This window comes from Macaca nemestrina, chromosome 18 (genome assembly GCF_043159975.1).
Source record: "Macaca nemestrina isolate mMacNem1 chromosome 18, mMacNem.hap1, whole genome shotgun sequence".
Classification (NCBI taxonomy): domain Eukaryota; kingdom Metazoa; phylum Chordata; class Mammalia; order Primates; family Cercopithecidae; genus Macaca; species Macaca nemestrina.
Genome location: NC_092142.1, coordinates 14,905,669 through 14,925,201, shown reverse-complemented (window position 1 = coordinate 14,925,201; position 19,533 = coordinate 14,905,669). Strand labels below are relative to the sequence as shown.

General features: G+C 40.8%; 1 protein-coding gene across 3 annotated transcripts in view; it reads left to right on the top strand.

Moving 5' to 3' along the window:
* The window catches only part of LOC105467735 (poly(A)-specific ribonuclease), a 200,101-nt gene that overhangs the window by 100,628 nt on the left and 79,940 nt on the right, over positions 1 to 19,533 (top strand). The window lies entirely within an intron of this gene.

Genomic DNA, 19,533 nt, shown 5'->3' with positions numbered 1-19,533 from the left:
TACTTAACTCAGAGCTTCTGGAGAGTCATTCTGGTTCTTGCCTGACAAGAGAAATGCTGCAAAAATGGGCTGGCTGCAGGCAGGCCCGGCCACTCCTGGCCCAATTTTAACCCTGGCACGGTGACCATGGACGGCTCTAAGTACTGCATAGTTAGGTGAACGGAGACATAGGAGACAACTGTTGAATTTGACTTTAATTGAAGATGATGTTGCTTTATTCTTTTCTTGATAGTTTATTTTCTGCAGATGAATCTCCTTATTGTGGATTACAGCCTTGACTTTTCCTTTGTGTGATGAAGTTTGAGAAAACCAGGGATGTATGGTTTACTTTGCCAGCCTCTTCATTTCAGATGCTTAACTTGCACCTTGGCCCCTTTAGAAGAAAGCGGCCTGAGATAGGAGCTGAGTAAAAACAGTGGATGATTTATTTAATTCTTTTGGCAGGTTCTTGGGAAAAGTAACATGTAGTCAATTTGGTTATAGGTGGTGGCTCACGCCTGTAATCCCAGCACTTTGGGAGGCTGAGGTGGGTGAATCACTTGAGGTCAGGAGTTCAAGACCAGCCTGGCCAACATGGTGAAACCCGGCCTCTACTAAATATACAGAAAAAGTTAGCCGGGCCTGGTGGTGCACACCTGTAATCCTAGCTACTCAGGGAGCTGAGCTGGGAGGATTGCTTGAACCCAGGAGGTGGAGGTGCAGTGAGCCAGGATCGCACCACTGTACACTCTAGTTTGGGCTTCAGAGCAAGACTCCATCTCAAAAAAAAAAAAAAAGAAAGAAAAAAAATTTGGTTGAAATCATGGTAGAGCACTCAGTGTCCTTCCTATTAGGCAATCTTTCTTTTCAACTCTGTGCATATGACAGTACAATCTTTTCCTGGTGGAGCCTACAATTAAGGAGAGTGTTGCTTTTAGGTCTGTTGAGCGAACTGAATCTCTGGATTCACTGAGCCGCTCTGTGATAGGCTTGCAGGGCCCCTTTGCAGGTAGGTGATAATGAAGAGAGGGTGCCATGAATAGAAGGGACATGCTGAGGGGAGGGTCCTCTGTCCCCGCAGAGCACACAGCCTCCATGCCACTGCCTTCCCTCATGACCTGGAAGCTTGATTCATGGTCCCTGTTTGCTTGCTGTGCTGACCTTCATTTGAACGGGATGTTTGTGCATCCCACCTTGATGGGAATAATTGGGTTCACTGCCTTCCCATCATAGAAGGGTTGTCCCTTCTGTGACCACTGCATTAAGGGTTACAAAATACCACATCAGTATTAAGTGCTGGAAACTGATGAGTCTTGGACAACTTCAAACTAGGCATCCTGAGTTTTCCAGAGACATCCTTATCTTTCAGATGGGAGGGAGTCATCTGTTTCATTTCTTGGGGGACAGCCTTTATCCCTTGATGCATTTACTTTCTCATCTGTAGAGGGGCACATTTACTAGCTTAAGAACTTAATCCGGATCTTTTTCTTAGAGATCTTCATACTGAAATTCCATTGCAAGATTATCTGTAAGTATTCTGGACAACTTCAGACAAACTGAAACAAGGAAATTTAACACTCCTCATATTTTGTAGTAGTAGTTGTTTCTATTATAGACTTTCAAAATCTGACATTGTTTGAGTCCTTCTCTTTTCTCATGAAATTATATCCCCCTTCCTCCCTATTCCATATGCTGGGTTGCACTATATTATTTAAAGGAGAGATTCATCTTGATATACAAAGGAAATAAGAGTTTCATTTTATGTATATGATGTTCTGTGTTGTCTGGTAATAGAAAGATTTAATGGATCTGAACAAGGAAAGACACACATAAAAACCATGAAGCAGGATCCGAGTGGCACTGAATGATGGCTGTATTTTGCTGATGTTAACTACTTGGAGAAATTTTTATAGGCCGTTGATTAATCAGTTTTCATATTGTTTCTGAGATATTTTAATTGAATAATGTTTGGGAAATTATATTCTAGTGGAGATAAAATATCTTAAGTAACATATTTTAAGTAAATGTAAAGAGTTTCCTTTAAATTATCAGTAGGTTTCTAATTTTAGTTAAAGGAACTTTTCCCCTCCTTGTCTTTCCCCACTTTGAATGCTTTGCAAGCAGTTTGAAAAGTGATTATGTTCAAGCTTGGTCTTTGTCTTCTTATCTTGATAAATCAAATACTCTTAATGCTGCAGTTTAGCAGCAGCAGTAAACAGCTGCCCCTAGGAGTAAAGATCTTTTTCATAATTCATGTTTGGACAGGAAGGTGTACCTAGTAATGAATCTTGATGATCTAAACCGCCAGTGATGGACCAAGGGTATGATGACATACTGGTTTGCCTTCAGGCCTTGGCCGTTCTTAAACAAACAAAATAAAGACGTCATAACCAGGTAGCTGTCTTGGGGAAACAACACTCCATGAAATATTTTAAGTGTCTTAGGCTAAGAAAAGTGAGAATTTTAATACATCACAAGTTAGAATCAACTACAGTCATATGCTACATAATGACATTTCAATCAACTATGGACTGCACACACCACAGTGGCCCCGTAAGATTGTAATACCATATTTTTACTGTACCTTCTCTGTGTTTAGATAAACAAATACTTAACCATTGTGTTACAGTTGCCTACAGTATTCAGTACCATGCTGTGCAGGTTTGTAGCCTAGGATCAATAGGCTATACTGTATAGTCCAGGCGGGTAGTAGGCTGCACCATCTAGTGTAAGTGCTCCCTATGGTGTTCACACAACAATGCATTCCTCAGAACATACCCCTTCATTAGGCGACACGTGACTATACTTAGGTTGTTTCAGGACCTCCCTGTCCTCTGAATGACGGAGCCTTTTATGTCCCTAATCCTTCTGTCACTTCTGGGAGGCTCAAAGAGGCAGGCAGGTTTTGTTTTCCTTCAGTTAGCTGTTCTGTCTTTGATATTAAATGCAATAATCATTTCATGTTCTGTATAAATCTTTAGGCTTTTCTGTGTCTGATCTCTCTACGTATGTGCAGTATTAATTTTAGGTCAGCAGGAGGATAGGCTTCTCCGACTGTGTTCAGAGAAATGGGGCAGAAAGCAGAGATTGCTCTAATTTGCATCCTGTCCTGACTGTATTTTCTGATTGTATTGCATTGTGTTAGAGAATGTGGTTAAGACAGTGTGTGCTATTTGTTGAGTCTTGCTTTATGGCCTAGTCAGGTTTTGTAAATGTGCCAAGTTTGTTTGAAAGTACATTTTCTAATTGTTAAGTGTAGGGTTTGTCAGAAATGTCCCAGTCTTCTATATATTTACTAATTATTTTTGTTTGCTCGACATGAGTTTATAATTGGGGGATATATGTGTATGTATAGTTCGTGTGTGTGTGTGTGTGTGTGTGTACTTGTTAGTTTTTCTTTATAATTCTTGTCAGTTTTTGCTTTGCATAGTTTAATGCTATTTTTCTAATTAGTGGTTTGTTGTTTGGGGTTTTTTTGTCCTGAACTCATTTTGTCTGATAACTTTATGTCAAGGTTTTCCTTTTTTTTTTTTTTTAGTATTTGCCTGATACATCTTTTTCATCCTTTTACTTCTGAATTTCTTTCTGAGTAGCTTTTTATGTGCCTTTTGTGAAGAGCATCTAGATGTAAATTTGCTTTTCTTCAATCTGAGAATCTGTCTTTCAAATGGTGAATTGGGTCCATTCATCTTTACTATTGCCAGGTGTTTTCTTTGTTCCTTTTTTCTTAGCAACCACTTGTGGAGCAGGCTTGAGATGAGATTTCTCTTTATAGACCTTTGTCTCCCTACCCCAGGCCATGGACAGGGAGCGTTGGTTGCCATTTCTCTGGACTGGTTGTTGTTCTTGCCTTCTTTGCTTGGAGAGGGCAGCCTTTCTGTGTGCCCAGCTTGATGCAGTGACCTTGTTCCAGCTTCCTGTGCCACACAGGTCTGAGGCTATGCCTGGGTCTGTGTGACTTCTGGATATTGGCCCCTGTACCTGGTCTTGTTTTCGCCTTTTTTCCACTGGAGCTACCCCAGCCCACTCTTTCTCTTAAGCCCTGGCTTTATATTTTCTCTTATTTCTCCCCTTCCTGCTTCCCTCTTATTGAGAGACCAAGTCTCACTGTGCTGCCCAGGCTGGCCTTAAACTCCAGGACTCAAGCCGTCCTTCTGCCTCAGCCTTCCAGGTAGCCAGGATTTCAGGTGTGTGCCACCATGCCTGGCTCTTTTCTCTCTTATTTCTGACACCTGATATTTGTGCATTTAGGAAAAAAAGTTCTAATTATCCTTTAATACTCCTATACACTCCTAGTGGGAAGAGGCTCTACCTTAGCTCAGCCTACCTACCTCACCCCAATTCTGTTTGGTTCTTGATGTGCAAATGATGTCTGTGGCTAAAGATCTCTCTGTAGTATTGGTGTTTGAGCTTTTCTTGTTTTTACCTGCTAGACTATTTTTACCTTTGACTTAGCTCCTTAGTAATACAGTCATAAGCTTAATAAACAGGGGCCACCTTCTGAGAAATGCATTGTTAGGCATTTTCATTGTATGAACATCATTGTGTACTTAAACCTGTATGGTACAGCCTACAGTCCTAGACTACCAGGAGTAGCCTGTTGCTTCTAGGCTGCCCACCTGTACAGCATGTTACTGTGCCGATTACAGTAGGCAGTTGTAATACAATGGTATTTGTATATCTAAACATAGAAAAGATATAGTATCATAATCTTATGGGACCATCATATATATATATGGGGGGTCCACTGTTGACTGAGACGTCAATAGATGGTGATTACATGTTTTCTTTCTTTTTTTTTTTTGAGATGAAGTTTTGCTCTTGTTGCCCAGGCTGGAGTGCAATGGTGCAATCTTGGCTTAGCACAACCTCCACCTCCTGGGTTGCAATTCTCCTGCCTCAGCCTCCCTCCTGTGTAGCTGGGATTACAGGCATGTACCACTACACCTGGCTAATTTTGTATTTTTGGTAGAGACGGGGTTTCTTGTTGGTCAGACTGGTCTCAAACTCCCGACTTCAGGTGATCCGCCTGCCATGGCCTCCCAAAGTGCTGGGATTACAGGCCTGAGCCACTGCACCCGGCCAGTTACATATATTTAACACATATTCCAAATGGAAAACAAAAGCGTTCCTGTGACTGTGAACCGATGTTCAGTGGAGTGGCTCTGTGTGTTTATTTCCTGACATGTGACTTTGCACAGGCTTTACCGCATGTCAGAGATTTGCCAAGCTGGAGGATGGGGTGACACAGGGACCTGCAGGCCATAGAATTTTTTGGCAACCGTCGTTTACTTTCAGAGAACGGCTGCAAGAGATTGAGTTTGGGGATATGTGTGCTCTGTTAGAGCTTGAATTCCTAATCCCCGTGAGTGTGAAAGCTCTGAGGAAGCCCAGATCTGGCTCATGTCTTAGTCAGGGCTGAGGCCTCATCTTCATTATTCTAAAGGGAAAAGAAGAGGAAATTCTCTGTTGTCTGTCAAGTACTCTATTTTGCTTTGTTTTTCATATGAAAAAGAAAAGGGAATGTTTAGTTTGCCAAAGTGTACATTATAGCAGCCCTTAATAGAGCTGAAAAGCAGTGAAAGTGAAAATGGTATTCTGATAAAAATCTTTTACCTTACTGAAGCTATTTGGAGAAACTAGACTAGAGAATTAAAGGATAAAGCTTTGTGTTACCAGAGAGGCCAACACCATGGCTATGACAGTGGCCAGTCTCCTCCATGCTCAGAGGGAGAACCTGTTGCACTCACATTGTTTGTTTGGTTGAACTTTTTGTTGTGGAAAAAAATGTCCAAGACACACACACCATAAAGAAGAATATAGTGACAAGTCTGTACTCACCTCCCACCCCTTTAGCCACTTATCATGGCCAGTCCTGTTTCATCTCTACAAACACCTGCTCTCTCACTTTTTGTTTTATTTTGAAGCTAGATCCATATCACATTCACTGGGCAATATTCCAGTGTGTATCTCTTAAAAACAGATTCTTTTTTTTTTTTTTTTGAGACAGGGTTTCACTCCCATCACCCAGGCTGGAGTGCAGTGATGCGATCTCCACTCGCTGCAACCTCCACCTCCCAGGCTTAAGCTGTTCTCCTGCCTCAGCCTCCCTAGTAGCTGGGACTACAGGCGCATGTCACTGTACCTGGCTAATTTTTGTTAGAGACAGGGTTTCGGTATGTTGCCCAGGCTGGTCTCACTAAGCTCAAACAATCTGCCCACCTTGGCCTCCCAAAGTGCTGAGATTGCAGGCATGAGCCACCATGCCTGGCCCACAGATAATTTTTTTAAACATAGGTACAATATTAGTATTGCTCCTAAAAAATAAATCATTAATATCATGATATGATAAACTATTGATAGACTGTTAAAATTTCATGTTATCTCACAAATCTCATGAGTTTATCTTTTTCCGTTCGAGTCAAGATTCATACAAGGGCCACACATGGTGGTGGTTGAAATTGTCTGTGGTGTCTCTTAATCTATAAGTGTATCTCTCTTCCGCCCTCACCCCCTCATTTGTTGAAGAAGCAAGGTCATTTGTCCTGTAGCATTTCTTACAGTCTGAACTTTACTGATTGTATCCACTCCCTGCCTCTCCTGTTGTTTTATATATTCTTTTGTCCTCCTTTTTCATATAAGCTTGTTGTTAAAGCTGGAAGCTTGATCAGAATAATAATTGATGTTTTGAGGCTGCAAGACTGCTTCACAGGTGGTGGTGTGTTCCTCCATCAGGAAGCACATCTAGTATCTAGTATCTCTCTTTCTGTGTATGATTTATTGGCTGTGTTAATGCTTAACCTAGATCCATTATTTCATTAGAGACTGCAATATGGTGGTACTGTAATTCTAGCATGTTTTCGTTTATTCGTTGGAATATATCTATAAAGAGAAACTTATCTGCTGTGTGGTTGGCAATTGGTATAGGAAAAGCAGAATTTGTGTTTGATTCCTGCCTAGAATTGGACAATAGTGACCAGTTAGTTTGTTTTAGTATCATCATGGACTTGTGGACATAATGATATAGAGACATCTGTAATATGATTTAGTCAGTCACAGTTTTGACCCTTACTAATGCCCCAGTTCTCCCAGTGTTGCAAATCAGAACCTCTTGAGGTTGGCCAATGAATTCTTTTGACTGGCCCTCTGAGATGACAAGATGTTCCAGGCTCATCTTGTACATTCGCTTCCCCAGACCTGGAATCAGCACTACTACAAAGAGCTCTGGTTCCTTTCATGGAAAATGGCATTTCGAGACCTCGTTCTGGGTGCTAGAGTGCTCATCGTACTGGGTTAGTTATTGTTTCTGAGCCTTTACAACAGAGCTCAGAAAATGTTCTCCCCTCCCCTCCCCTCTCCTCCTCTCCCCTCCCCTCTCCCCTCCTTTCCAAGCCCGTCTTTTCTTTCTTTCAGATAAAAATACATCATGAGTTCAAACTGGTATTTCTGATGCAACATCAGGACTGTAGGTTTTCTACTTAATCTCTTTTGTCCTAAATGTATACCTTCTTTCTCCCATAGCAAGAATTCTGGTTCTCAATGACACTGGAGATGGTAGAAATAGAATATCATAAAATCATTCAGTTGCTTTATCCCATGATACACACCCGACAGCCTCGGAGTAACAAAACGAGTGCATTTGCCACCGATTTAGTAATGGAGGATGGCTCTATTTGTCTTGTGCAGTTCTTTCCACCTTAGTGTATCTCTAGGGGCGCACAGTTTGACAGCTTCTGGAACATTCCCTCTCTGTGAGCTTATGCCCCCAATTGGAGACATTGGGTTCATTTGTTTTATTTTCATTTCTTAGAGATCACTTTTAAAAATACAACTGTTTTGTAATTATTTAAAATATTGTTGTAGTTCCAGTCAAATTTAAAAGAGAAGGTGTACTATATTAAGAAAAGTCTAGTTTTTAATTCCTGTCTCCTCCATCCTGTTCTCTACCCCCCCTTAATGAGTAACTTTTTAAAAATAATTTTTGTTTTTGCTTCATCCTTCCATTGTTTTTCTTAATATAAAAAGATAAGTATACATATTTATATTCCTCTGTTTCTTAGGTAAATTGTCATCTGCTATATTTACTTTTTTCTACTTTGCTTTTTTTATTTTACAAGCCATTCAGGAGATTATTGCATAGTAGTACCACAATGGTAAAATGACGTAGTGTGGGATTTTGCTTTGCTAGCCAATCTGAATTTTTTAAAAATTTTAACACATAAATTAAGCCCATTTAAATGTATTGGTAAAACCAATATGTTTGGCCTTGGCTCTGTGATTGTTTCATATTACATATGTATGTATGCAAGTCTTTTATATGAGTAGTCTTTTTTTTTTTTTTTTTTTTTTTTGAGACAGGATCTTGCTCTATTGCCCAGGCTAGAGTGTAGTGGTGTGATCTCAGCTTACTGCAGCCTCGACCTCCTGGGTATATGAAGTAGTCTTTCTCTGTGGTCTGTTTTATTTATTTTCTATCCCTTTTAATTTGTATTATTTTTATTATTTTTGTGGGGTTTTTTTAAAAGCGTAAATTAAATTTTTGTTCTGAGGGCTACATATGCCATTATGTAATACCATAGCCACTCCCCATTTTTTTCATTATCCATTATTTTCCTAACAGGAATATTGAAATTAGATAACACCCCCTCAACATCTGGTTTGAAAAAATATCCTTTTGACCAGGCATAGCGGCTCATGCCTGTAATCTCAGCACTTTGGGAGGCCAAGACGGATCACTTGAGGCCAAGAGTTTGAGACAAGCCTGGCCAACCCCATCACTACTAAAAATACAAAAAAATTCGTTGGGTGTGGTGGTGCACACCTGTAATCCCAGCTGACTCAGGAAGCCAAGGCACGAGAGTCACTTGAACCTGGGAGGTGGAGGTTGCAGTGAGCCAAGATTGTGCCACTGCACTCTAGTTTGGGCAACAAGAGCAAAACTCCATTTCAAGAAAAGAAAAAAGAAAAGATAACCTTTTATTTTCTGTTAACTTATAAGGCAGTCTTCAAACATATTCTGTTTTTCAGCATATAAGCTATTCACTTACAAGGCAGTCGTCAGGCATATTCTATTTTTCAGATGTCCTCCTCGTTCTAACCCTCATTTTTTGAACACATAATGGTTTAGAACAATACTTACTGTTTCCCGTAATTCTGTAGGTTGCCTAGGCAGTTCTGGTCTAGGCCAGACTGGCTGGGATTGGATGACCTCAGTCACACTTCTGGTGTCTCAGCTGGGATTGCTGGGACAGTGGGAGCCTCTCCCCATGTGGCCTTTCATCCTGTAGATAGCTAGTCCAGGCTTGTCCACATGGTGACCAAAGGGTTCCCAGCAGCATGACAGCACAAGCTACCCGGCAAGCCTCAGTTTGCATTATGCTTGTTAACACACCTTCAGCCAAAGCAGGTCTCGTGCCAATCTTAAATTCAAGGGGAGCAGTAAATACACCGCACCTCTTGATGGCAGGAGCAGAAAAGTCACATTGCAAGGGGCATGCATAAAAAGGAAGGATTTTTTTGCCGTTTTACAGTCTGCCACAAATAACGTTATACAATACTTCAATCTTGTCTCTTTTTGGTCATTGTCTGTTGGTTCCCTACTATGACCAATATTGAAATTAGCTATAATCTCTTATTTTCCCTGCCTTCCCTCTTCTGTGTCTGATTTAGAGAAATACGCTTTATTAGCTGTAAGGAAGTCAGCACTCTTATTCTACCTTCTTGTTGCCCTCTTCGTTCTATCCTTTTCTTGTTAAAATAATTATACTGTATCTACATTGTCAGAGCAAATAGCCATTGTGTACTCTATGCTAACCCTTATAACCATCGTTTGGTCTCCGTTTTACAGGTAAGTGTACATTTAATTCTCACTCTCAGTTTGTATGATGATGTTTGCTCTGTGAGTTTGGTCATCTAGTACATTTTTTTGGAAGAGTCATGGGAAAAATGCTCCCTGAGTTCTTGAATGTTAGCTTGTCAGAAGCCTTTGTACTTGAAAGTAGGCTCAGCTAGGTGTAAAAGAACCGTTGATTCAAATGTTGTTTCTTTGAGAATCTTAAATATATAACATTTTATTTTGGCTTGAAATGCTTCTCTCAAAGTGTGATGGCAATCTGACTTTTTTCGTCTTGACTTACTCTTTTTGACCAGATGCACTGAATTTTTTTTTAAGTCTCCTAGTTTTTGACTAGTAGTTTTGGATCCGTTTTCGCAGATGTATATGGTATAGCCTTCCAGCGTGCACAATTGAGCCTTTTTTGGTTATCTGAGCAGAGGTTTCTTGAATTGTAATTTTCAGCATCGTTCTGTTCCCTTGCTTTTGTTTTTGTCTATGAAAACTTCTATTATAGCCCATCATCTGTGTCACTTTCTTTCAAATCATTTTTAATTTATTTAATTTCTAATTATTTAATTATTTTTTGGTTTTAAAATTTTTTATCTTTTAATTACCTATTTCTCTTACAGCATTTTTTTTTAATTCTTGTATTTTTTCTAATTTGGCCCTCATAAAACAATTTTCCTTTTTATATCTAATTTTTTTTGAGTTTTAATGTTTTCTTGAGTACTGTGACCTCATTTTTGAGATTTCCTAATTCTGACTTAATGTTCATTCTCTTTGTCTATCTGTCTATGAATTTACTTTTTTATTTTTAGTTGGGTATCTATCTGTTACCTAGTCTGGAGTGCATTGGTGCTATCATAGCTCACTGCAGTCTCAATCTCCTGGCCTTAAGCAATCCTCCTGCTTCAGGCTCCTGAGTAGCTAGGACTACAGGTGTGTGCCAGTATGCCTGGCTAATTAAAGAAAAAAATTAAGACATAGGGTCTTGCTGTATTGCCCAGGCTGGCCTTGAATCCCTGGGCTCATATAATCCCCCTGCCTCAGCCTCCCAAGTAGCTAGGATTATGGGTGCAAGCCACCATGCCTGGCTTTAATATTCTTTTATATATTATTATCTTAAATCTTTTAGTTCATTTCAAAATATTAGGTACAGCTTTTCATCTGTTTTTTAGGCATGTCCTTCTCTCCTGCATTCATTGGCCATAGGGAGAATTTTTTCTGCTGCTGCTTTATGGGGTTTAAATGCAGTCCTCTTCACTTACCTCTAGTGGTTGTTTTCCTTTCTTTTTACTACTAAAATTTCTGAGAAAACATTAAATTTACAATAAAATGTTTCGATCTACATATGTTTAAGGTCAGTTGTTTGGCCAGTGAAACCAGTAACACTGCAACAAAACCTACCGTAGAATTTGCTACCTGAGGTGGAATTCATGTTTATATTGGGGACATCTATTTTTAAAAAGTTAGTAGCCAGGAGTGGTGGCACAAGCCTATAGTCCCAGCTACTCAGGAGACTGAGGCAGGAGGATTGTGGAGCCCAGGAGTTCAAGTCCAGCCTCGGCAGTGTAGCAAGAGCCTATCTCAAAGGCTGAATAGTAAGAGACAAAAACAAGTATATATTCTGGAATTTGGCCAAGAAATGAGTAACCAGCACAGTGACGTGGGCAAGTTTGGTTGAGGGGACAGTAAGGAACAGGCAAGTGTTGATTTGTAAGGATGTTTGTTCTTTGGGTCACATACTGTGTTACTCCCCAAGAGAAGTTACATGATGGAAACTTAGCTTCACTTTGGCATCTGTAATAATTAATAGCATGATTTAACGTAGCTTCCCTGTGCAGCCTTATTTATGCCATAGGGTGTCTGCTATATGCTTGCTTATTCCAGATCATACTCCACAGGTCCTCAGGTGGCCTTTTCACTCACTACTTCCTCCCTTCTCCCTTCGGAGAAGGGAGCAGGAAGCTGGAAGACAAGCCGGCCACATGCTGCAGGGCCTTCTGGCCAAGTTATAGATTTTGCTCTTAGTGAACTATCTAAAAAGTTACTCCAATCCGTAGCCATAAGGTAACCTTTTGGGCCAGAACTCATAAAATATGGCATATTTTAAGTATGGTATTTTATAAGAATGGTATATTCTGGGGAATATCTTTCCTCAGATATTTAGTGATTTGGGCTCCCTCACATCACCTCCATCAAACAATTGTTCAAAATTTCTTAATGATGTTGTGCCTTCAACTGCATTTAAAGTGACTCAGGCATGGCGGTGGCTCATGCCTGTAATCCCAGCACTTTGGGAGGCCAAGGCGGGCGGATCATGAGGTCAGGAGATTGAGACCATCCTGGCTAACACAGTGAAACCCCATCTCTACTGAAAATACAAAAAAAATTAACCAGGTGTGGTGGCAGGAGCCTGTAGTCCCAGCTACTCAGGAGGCTGAGGCAGGAGAATGGCATGAACCCAGGAGGCGGAGCTTGCAGTGAGCCAAGATCGTGCCACTGCACTCCAGCCTGGGTGACAGAGCAAGACGCCATCTCAAAAAAAAAAAAAAAATTAATTAAATTAAATAAATAAAGTGACTCTTACATCCCCTCTTCCTTGCTCTCTTGTTTTCTGAAGCACTGATTGTTTCCTTTGGTCCATACCCCCACCGTTGTCTGTTTCCTTGACTAGAATCTGAGGTTCATGATATGTCCTCTGTGCCTACAACAATCCCTTATATGCACTAGTGCTCAAATGTTTGTTTAATTAATGTGTGTGTGCCAGGCACTGACTTGGTGCTGAGGATACTGTGGTGAACAAAACATGCCCTGCCCTCATGGGGTTTGCAGTCTAGTGCGAGAGACAGAAATTTGTCCAGTAAAGGGTGGAAAGTGCTTTGAGAGGGCAGAACAGGGTAAACGGACCTCGTCTGCAGCAGTCAGGGCAGGCTTCTCTAAGAAAGAGAGTTTTATGCACCAAGAAGTGAAAGAATGGTCAGTGAGAGCTTTGTGACAGTAGTGGGAACGCTCCACGATGATGAAGCGCCTTTTCCAAAGGCTCAGCCACAACAGGGAGAAGGGCCGACAGGTTCCAGTAGTGGCAGAAGGCCAGTGCCAAGCAGTGTTGTATGGGCAGGGGAGGGAACAGGAAGCTGGAAGACAGGCAAGCCATGTGCAGGGCCTTCTGGCCCAGTTACAGATTTTGCTCTTAGTGAACTATCTAAAAAGTAGCTCCAGTTCTTAGCCATAAGGTAACCTGTTGAGCCTGAACTCATAAAGTATGGTATATTATGTCTAATGAAGACAGGATTTTACAGGACTCCCAGCACGAAACACTAATCATTACTGGTAGAATCCATAGGCCATGGCTTGAAAATGGTTTCCTTATAACAAATTTGAGAGAACAAAGCATAGCTCAGGTAAAATGAATATATATAGTAAATAGTTCATGTTTGTATTATATATGAGTAGTTTATATTATGTTAATGATTTTGCTTTATTTATACTTTATTTGCTGAAGTTTTGAAAATATTTTTGGCCAGGCGCAGTGGCTCACGCCTGTAATCCCAGCACTTTGGGAGGCCGAGGTCAGGAGTTCGAGACCAGCCTGGCCAACATGGTGAAACCCCATCTCTACTAAAAATACAAAAACTAGCCAGGCGTGGTGGCGTGCACCTGTAATCCAGCTACTCAGGAGGCTGAGGTGCGAGAATCACTTGAATTCTGGAGGTGGAGGTTGCAACATTGAGCCAAGATCATGCCACTGCACTCCAGTTTGGGTGATAGAGCGAGACTCTGTCTCGAAAATAATAATAATAATAATAATTTTTAAGTACTTCTGGTAGAGAAACATTTATTTGAGCTGTAAGATTAAAAAATAAAAACAACAACAAAAACCCCTTTAAAATGTGCAAAATGAGTGCTTGCTTTTATTGCTGATTTTACCTGGACGGTCAAATTCTGTAGAAAGGTATGGATAAACAAATCAGAGGCAATAAGGCAGAGTGGAAAGAATTCCATTTTTGGAGTCCCATAAGGTCCCACTTGGATTTCTGGGGTCCCACCCTTGATTTCTTATCAAAGGTATCTGAGCCCAGCTGTCCTTCTGAGTAAAACGAAGCAGAAGTAATACTTTGCATGCACATCTGGAGCAAGACAGTGAGTCTCCTCCTCATAGACACACCATTCACCCTGGTGTCTTTAGAGCAGACCTCACAGGATGGATCTGAGGATGGTTGAGATGATTTTTTTTCTTTTTTTGAGACAGAGTCTCACTCACAGAGTCTCACTCTGTTGCCGAGGCTGGAGTGCAGTGGTGTGATCTTGGCTCACTGCAGCCTCCACCTCCCAGGCTCAAATGATTCTCGTGCCTCAGCCTCCTGAGTAGCTGGGACTACAGGTGTGTACCACCACACCCAGCTAGTTTTTTGTATTTTTAGTAGAGACAGGGTTTCACCATGTTCACTAGGCTGGTCTCAAATTCCTGACCTCAAGCGATCTGCCTGCCTCAGCCTCCCAAAATGTTGGGATTACAGGGGTGAACTACCACGCCCAGCCAGGATGATTATTAATACAACAGTTAGCACAGTCATGACACTCAAGGAGCTTAACTAAATGGTAATTCTTAGCTACACAGTGGAAGATTAAATTCTTTGTCTTACTGAGTTTTGTACACAATGCCTTTTTAACTTATGTCTTCCAGAAGGAAGGAAAAAACCACTTTATTTTTAGACCCTACAGATTTTTCAGAATTACTTTTAAAGTAGGTTATAGATGTATTTAACGGCCAGGCCTGGTGACTCATGCCTATAATCCCAGTGCTTTGGGAGGCTGAGGCTTGAGGACAGTTCAAGACAAGCCTAGGTAACACAGCAAGACCCTCATCTCTACAAAGAAATTTTAAAAATTAGCTGAGTGTGGTGGCACACACCTGTAGTCCCAGCTGCTTGGGAGGCTGAGGCAGGAGGATTGCTTGAGGCCAGGAGTGCGAGGCTGCAGTAAGCGAAGATCGTGCCACTGTACTCCAGACTGGGTGACACGATGAGACCCTGTGTCCAAAATAACATAACATAAAATAATGGATGCATTTAACCTTTCGGGTATAAATATACATGGATCTCTGCTTGAAACTGCTACTCCCAATAATTCAGGAGGCAGAGGCGAACCAGACATGTCTCAGTCTCATATTTTTGTATGATTTGAGCTCATTGAGTCAAGCTTATATTATGTGTGATGTATTGTTGATTAGCTGTTCTTTCTGACTAGTGCAGGAAGTTATCTGCCGCCTGAACACTTCCCAAGTAATTTTTTTTAAATGAGCCATCAAATAGGATGTGGTTTGGGTTTCTCAGCAGTGGGAATGGATTTGTGTTAATCTGTCTAGACGCTCTTTCCCTGTCCTTTGTGAACAAACAGTGTCATTCATTTCTGAGCAGGGTGTTGAGGGTATAGCCTTGTGTTCATCGAACAAGCCAAGCTATCTCATCCTTGACCTCTAAAAGATAATGGGACCTTGGACTCATCACCCTGTGTCAACTCATGGAGGTAAACAAGCTAGTGCTTTCAGCTTTAAGCTAGCAGTGAATTTTTAATTTTTATTTCTTACATTTTTTTAACAAGGGAAGAATAATGTATAATTTGAAGGAAATATTTTCATAGATGTGATAGAAGAATAAGAACTTATGATCTGATTTTGTGTTTTCATGGGGCTCTTAAAGGAGAAATGATCCAGAAACTACCTTGATTGAGCAATCCCATGGTTGGGTGGCATTCAGAACTTTTGACATCGGTGAATATTTTTTCCTGTGGCCCAGTTTTTTTCTGAAAAGAAAATGTGCCTCAGAAACATTTTCTGGGCCGGGCGCGGTGGCTCAAGCCTGTAATCCCAGCACTTTGGGAGGCCGAGACGGGTGGATCACGAGGTCAGGAGATCGAGACCATCCTGGCTAACACGGTGAAACCCCGTCTCTACTAAAAATACAAAAAAACTAGCCGGGCGAGGTGGCGGGTGCCTGTAGTCCCAGCTACTCCGGAGGCTGAGGCAGGAGAATGGCGTAAACCCGGGAGGCGGAGCTTGCAGTGAGCTGAGATCTGGCCACTGCACTCCAGCCTGGGCTACAGAGCAAGACTCCGTCTCAAAAAAAAAAAAAACAAAAAAAAAAACAAAAACATTTTCTGATATTTTATAGATGTCTTTTCTTCCTTTGCCTTGTCTTTCCCCCTTCCTGGTTTAGCGTAACGGAAGAGTAAGTTTGGCTAGGTGATAAGCATTGTCTGCATGGCAAAGTCAAAACACCATGTCACAAAGATGGGGGTGGCTGGACTTCTGCCCAGGGCCTCTGCTGTTGGCAGCCGAGGACGTGAGCATGGAGATCTAGGCTCAAAACACAGTGCCCTGGCGTGGACTTCAGAAAAGTGGAAGGGTAGATTGAGAAACTGAGTCCTACTGAAAGTTTGGGTTTCCTTATTTGTCGTTTTAACTAAGTAATTATTTTCTTTCTCTTTGAGTTTCTGATTTTTTTTCTTTTTTAAATCATAAAGATTAATTTTTCTTCCTTACTTGTGGATTAAAAAAAACAAATTTTTACAAAGCCCTATATAATTTGTGGTTCAGTATAGGCACTTAATTATTGCTAAGTTTATAGCTTCCCTATTCTTCATTTTTTCCTCCTAGAATTCACCAAAATGATAGAAAAATAATGGTACTGTGTACATTGTATATTTTATATGTAATGATTAAAAGAGCCACCCTGATGACAATTTACATTTTAGGAGAATATGTAGCTTTACTCAGTTTTTCTGCAGTTTTTGTTGACTTTTTTTTTTGGCAAGACTAATCACTCCATGCTCTGAAAATGACCCTGACATTTTCATTTTCTTTACAAATGAACATATTCCCCCAGCCTCTGCTGTTCTTTCCTTTGAGGAGAGTCTCGGACTGCAAAGATGCCTGAAATGCCCTAGCAGCAACACCCAGTAGATGACAGGAGGAATCGTTAGGTGATCCGGGAATCCTTCCCAATGGGAACATCATACCAGTTGTTTTTGCCATTGTTTTGTTGGAGTGTTTTTGTTTGTTTGCCCTGGGTGAGACTTTAGCCTTCTCCACTGAAAGAAAATTGTTAGGAGTATGTTAGAATCAACCAAGCCCTCACATTTTTGTTTTGCAACTCTGGTGAGTTGTGAAACCCATTTCTGAGGGATCCAAAGCAGTAACAAGGACACTTATCTATTATCTTCCTTTTCTACTAAAAGAAATTCAATGCCAAAGATGAATTCTTTGAAGAATAGAAAAATATGCAGACCTTTCCCAGGGTTGAGGATGTACTGATTTATATGAAGCAAGTTTTACACTTTGCCCTAGTATTTGTTTAGTGCAGTTAATATTGTAAGTAAAAGTATCTTTCAAGTGCTCTTGGAAATTGGTGGATTTGACCAACTGTTAGAGCTTAATATTGGTGGGTAGGCTTTAAATGTTGATCAGAGTTGATCTTCATAATTTGTTATTTATCTTATGTAATGGATAGAGTTTAGGGTTTAAAATTTGCATCTTTCAAAGGTCCTTTCACATGAAAAACGATTGGTTATTAAACTGCTTTACCATTTCAATAAAATGTTAAAATAAACTGTTAGCCAAAGAAAAAAATTACTAAATAATCATGCAGTAAGTCACACTTATTAAATAAAGCCATTTCTTTCCCTTGTCTCCACCTCCAGCTCAGTAACTCCTAAGTGTGCTGTTTATTTTTTCTATGAGCCAGCAAGGCCAGCTTAGTGGTGATGTTGCCAAGAGAGTGTCCATGGGTGGGTAGATGGTGTCTGGATGCCACATCAGGGGCTATGAGTAAGTCTAACAAATAGCTGACACAGGGTTTATACTTTTCTTAGGTAGCTTCTCAAACAAGCTGTTTATCATAAGCCAAAAACATATTACCTATGTAACCTTGTAGGAGACAGATACCTTTCTCATTGCAAACGAGTGTCTTTCTTGAGAGGTCAGTCTCAGTGGTCGATGTCACCTGAGTTATTTTAATTATTTCAGAATAATTTTGTTTATAATTTAACTGCTTCTTTGGAAATTTTACCTTTTAAAAAAATTTACCTTCTGGATTCTCAGAATAATTTTATTATTCTCAGAACCACTTACTTTGAATAATAATATATATATATTTTAAATTAAGAGACTGGGTCTTGCTTTGTTGCCCAGGCTGGTCTTGAACTCCTGGCCTCAAGTGATCCTCCCACATCAGCCTTTCAAAATGCTGGGATTATAGGCGTTAGCAACCATGCCCCGATCCCTGAGAATAATTTTTAAATTATCTTTGTTTTTCACGTTTCCACATACAACATTGAATAATTTTTTTTTTTTTTTTTTTTTTTTTTTTTTTGAGACGGAGTCTCACTCTGTCGCCCAGGCTGGAGTGCAGTGGCGCGATCTCGGCTCACTGCAAGCTCCGCCTCCCGGGTTCACGCCATTCTCCTGCCTCAGCCTCCCGAGTAGCTGGGACTACAGGCGCCCACAACCGCGCCCGGCTAATTTTTTGTATTTTTAGTAGAGACGGGGTTTCACCGTGGTCTCGATCTCCTGACCTTGTGATCCGCCCGCCTCGGCCTCCCAAGGTGCTGGGATTACAGGCGTGAGCCACCGCGCCCGGCTGAATAATTTTTAAATTCTATCAAATGTTGGAAATTGTCAGCTTACAATGTTGATTTGCATGCATTCAGAAATTATAGGGATTTCTGCTGAGACCAGCTCAGCTGGGGAGACCCTAACCCAGTGGTGCTAGAGGAATTAAAGACACACACAGAAATACAGAGGTGTGAAGTGTGAAATCAGGGGTCTCACAGCCTTCATTCAGAGCTGAGAGCCCCAAACAGATTTACCCACATATTTATTAACAGCAAGCCAGTCATTAGCATTGTTTCTATAGATATTAAATTAACTAAAAGTATCCCTTATGGGAAATGAAGGGATGGGTCCAATTAAAGGAAAAGGTTGGGCTAGTTAACTGCAGCGGGAGCATGTCCTTAAGGCACAGATCGCTCATGCTATTGTTTGTAGCTTAAGAATGCCTTTAAGCAGTTTTCCGCCCTGGGTGGGCCAGGTGTTCCTTGCCCTCATTCCCGTAAACCCACAACCTTCCAGCGTGGGCTTTATGGCCATCATGAACATGTCACAGTGCTGCAGAGATTTTGTTTATGGTCAGTTTTGGGGCCTAGTTTATGGCCGGATTTTGGGGGGCTTGTTCCCAACATGTCCCCTTTATTTGATTTGCAAATGGATGAAAGCAAAGGCAGCTTTGTCACAGTGAGCTACTTCTCACAGGAGTCAGGATCCACATCTGCAGACTATACAAAGAAACAACACAGATTAAAAGCACAATCATCATTGAAATCACAGAGCTTCCAAGTGTTTTTATCCATTTTAATGGCTTACTAGCTGCTAATTTATCTGTAACTCCTTCAAGCACTCCAGTTCCCGGCATTAAGGTCAGGTATGCCTGGGATACTTTAAATATTTATTCTTTAATTTTGCAATATCTAAAGACAAGTTTGTAGAGTGTCTTTCTAGATGCTTTTTTATTCTTTCCTAAATGTTGATCTTATTAAGAGCTATTAATAGTTTCCACAAATCCTTATGTTTAGCTCCTGCAATGAGCCGTATCATTTGAGGGTGAGGTGCCACTATACCACCATGGTTCCAGATAATAGGAACTTTTGCCGTACTTCTTATC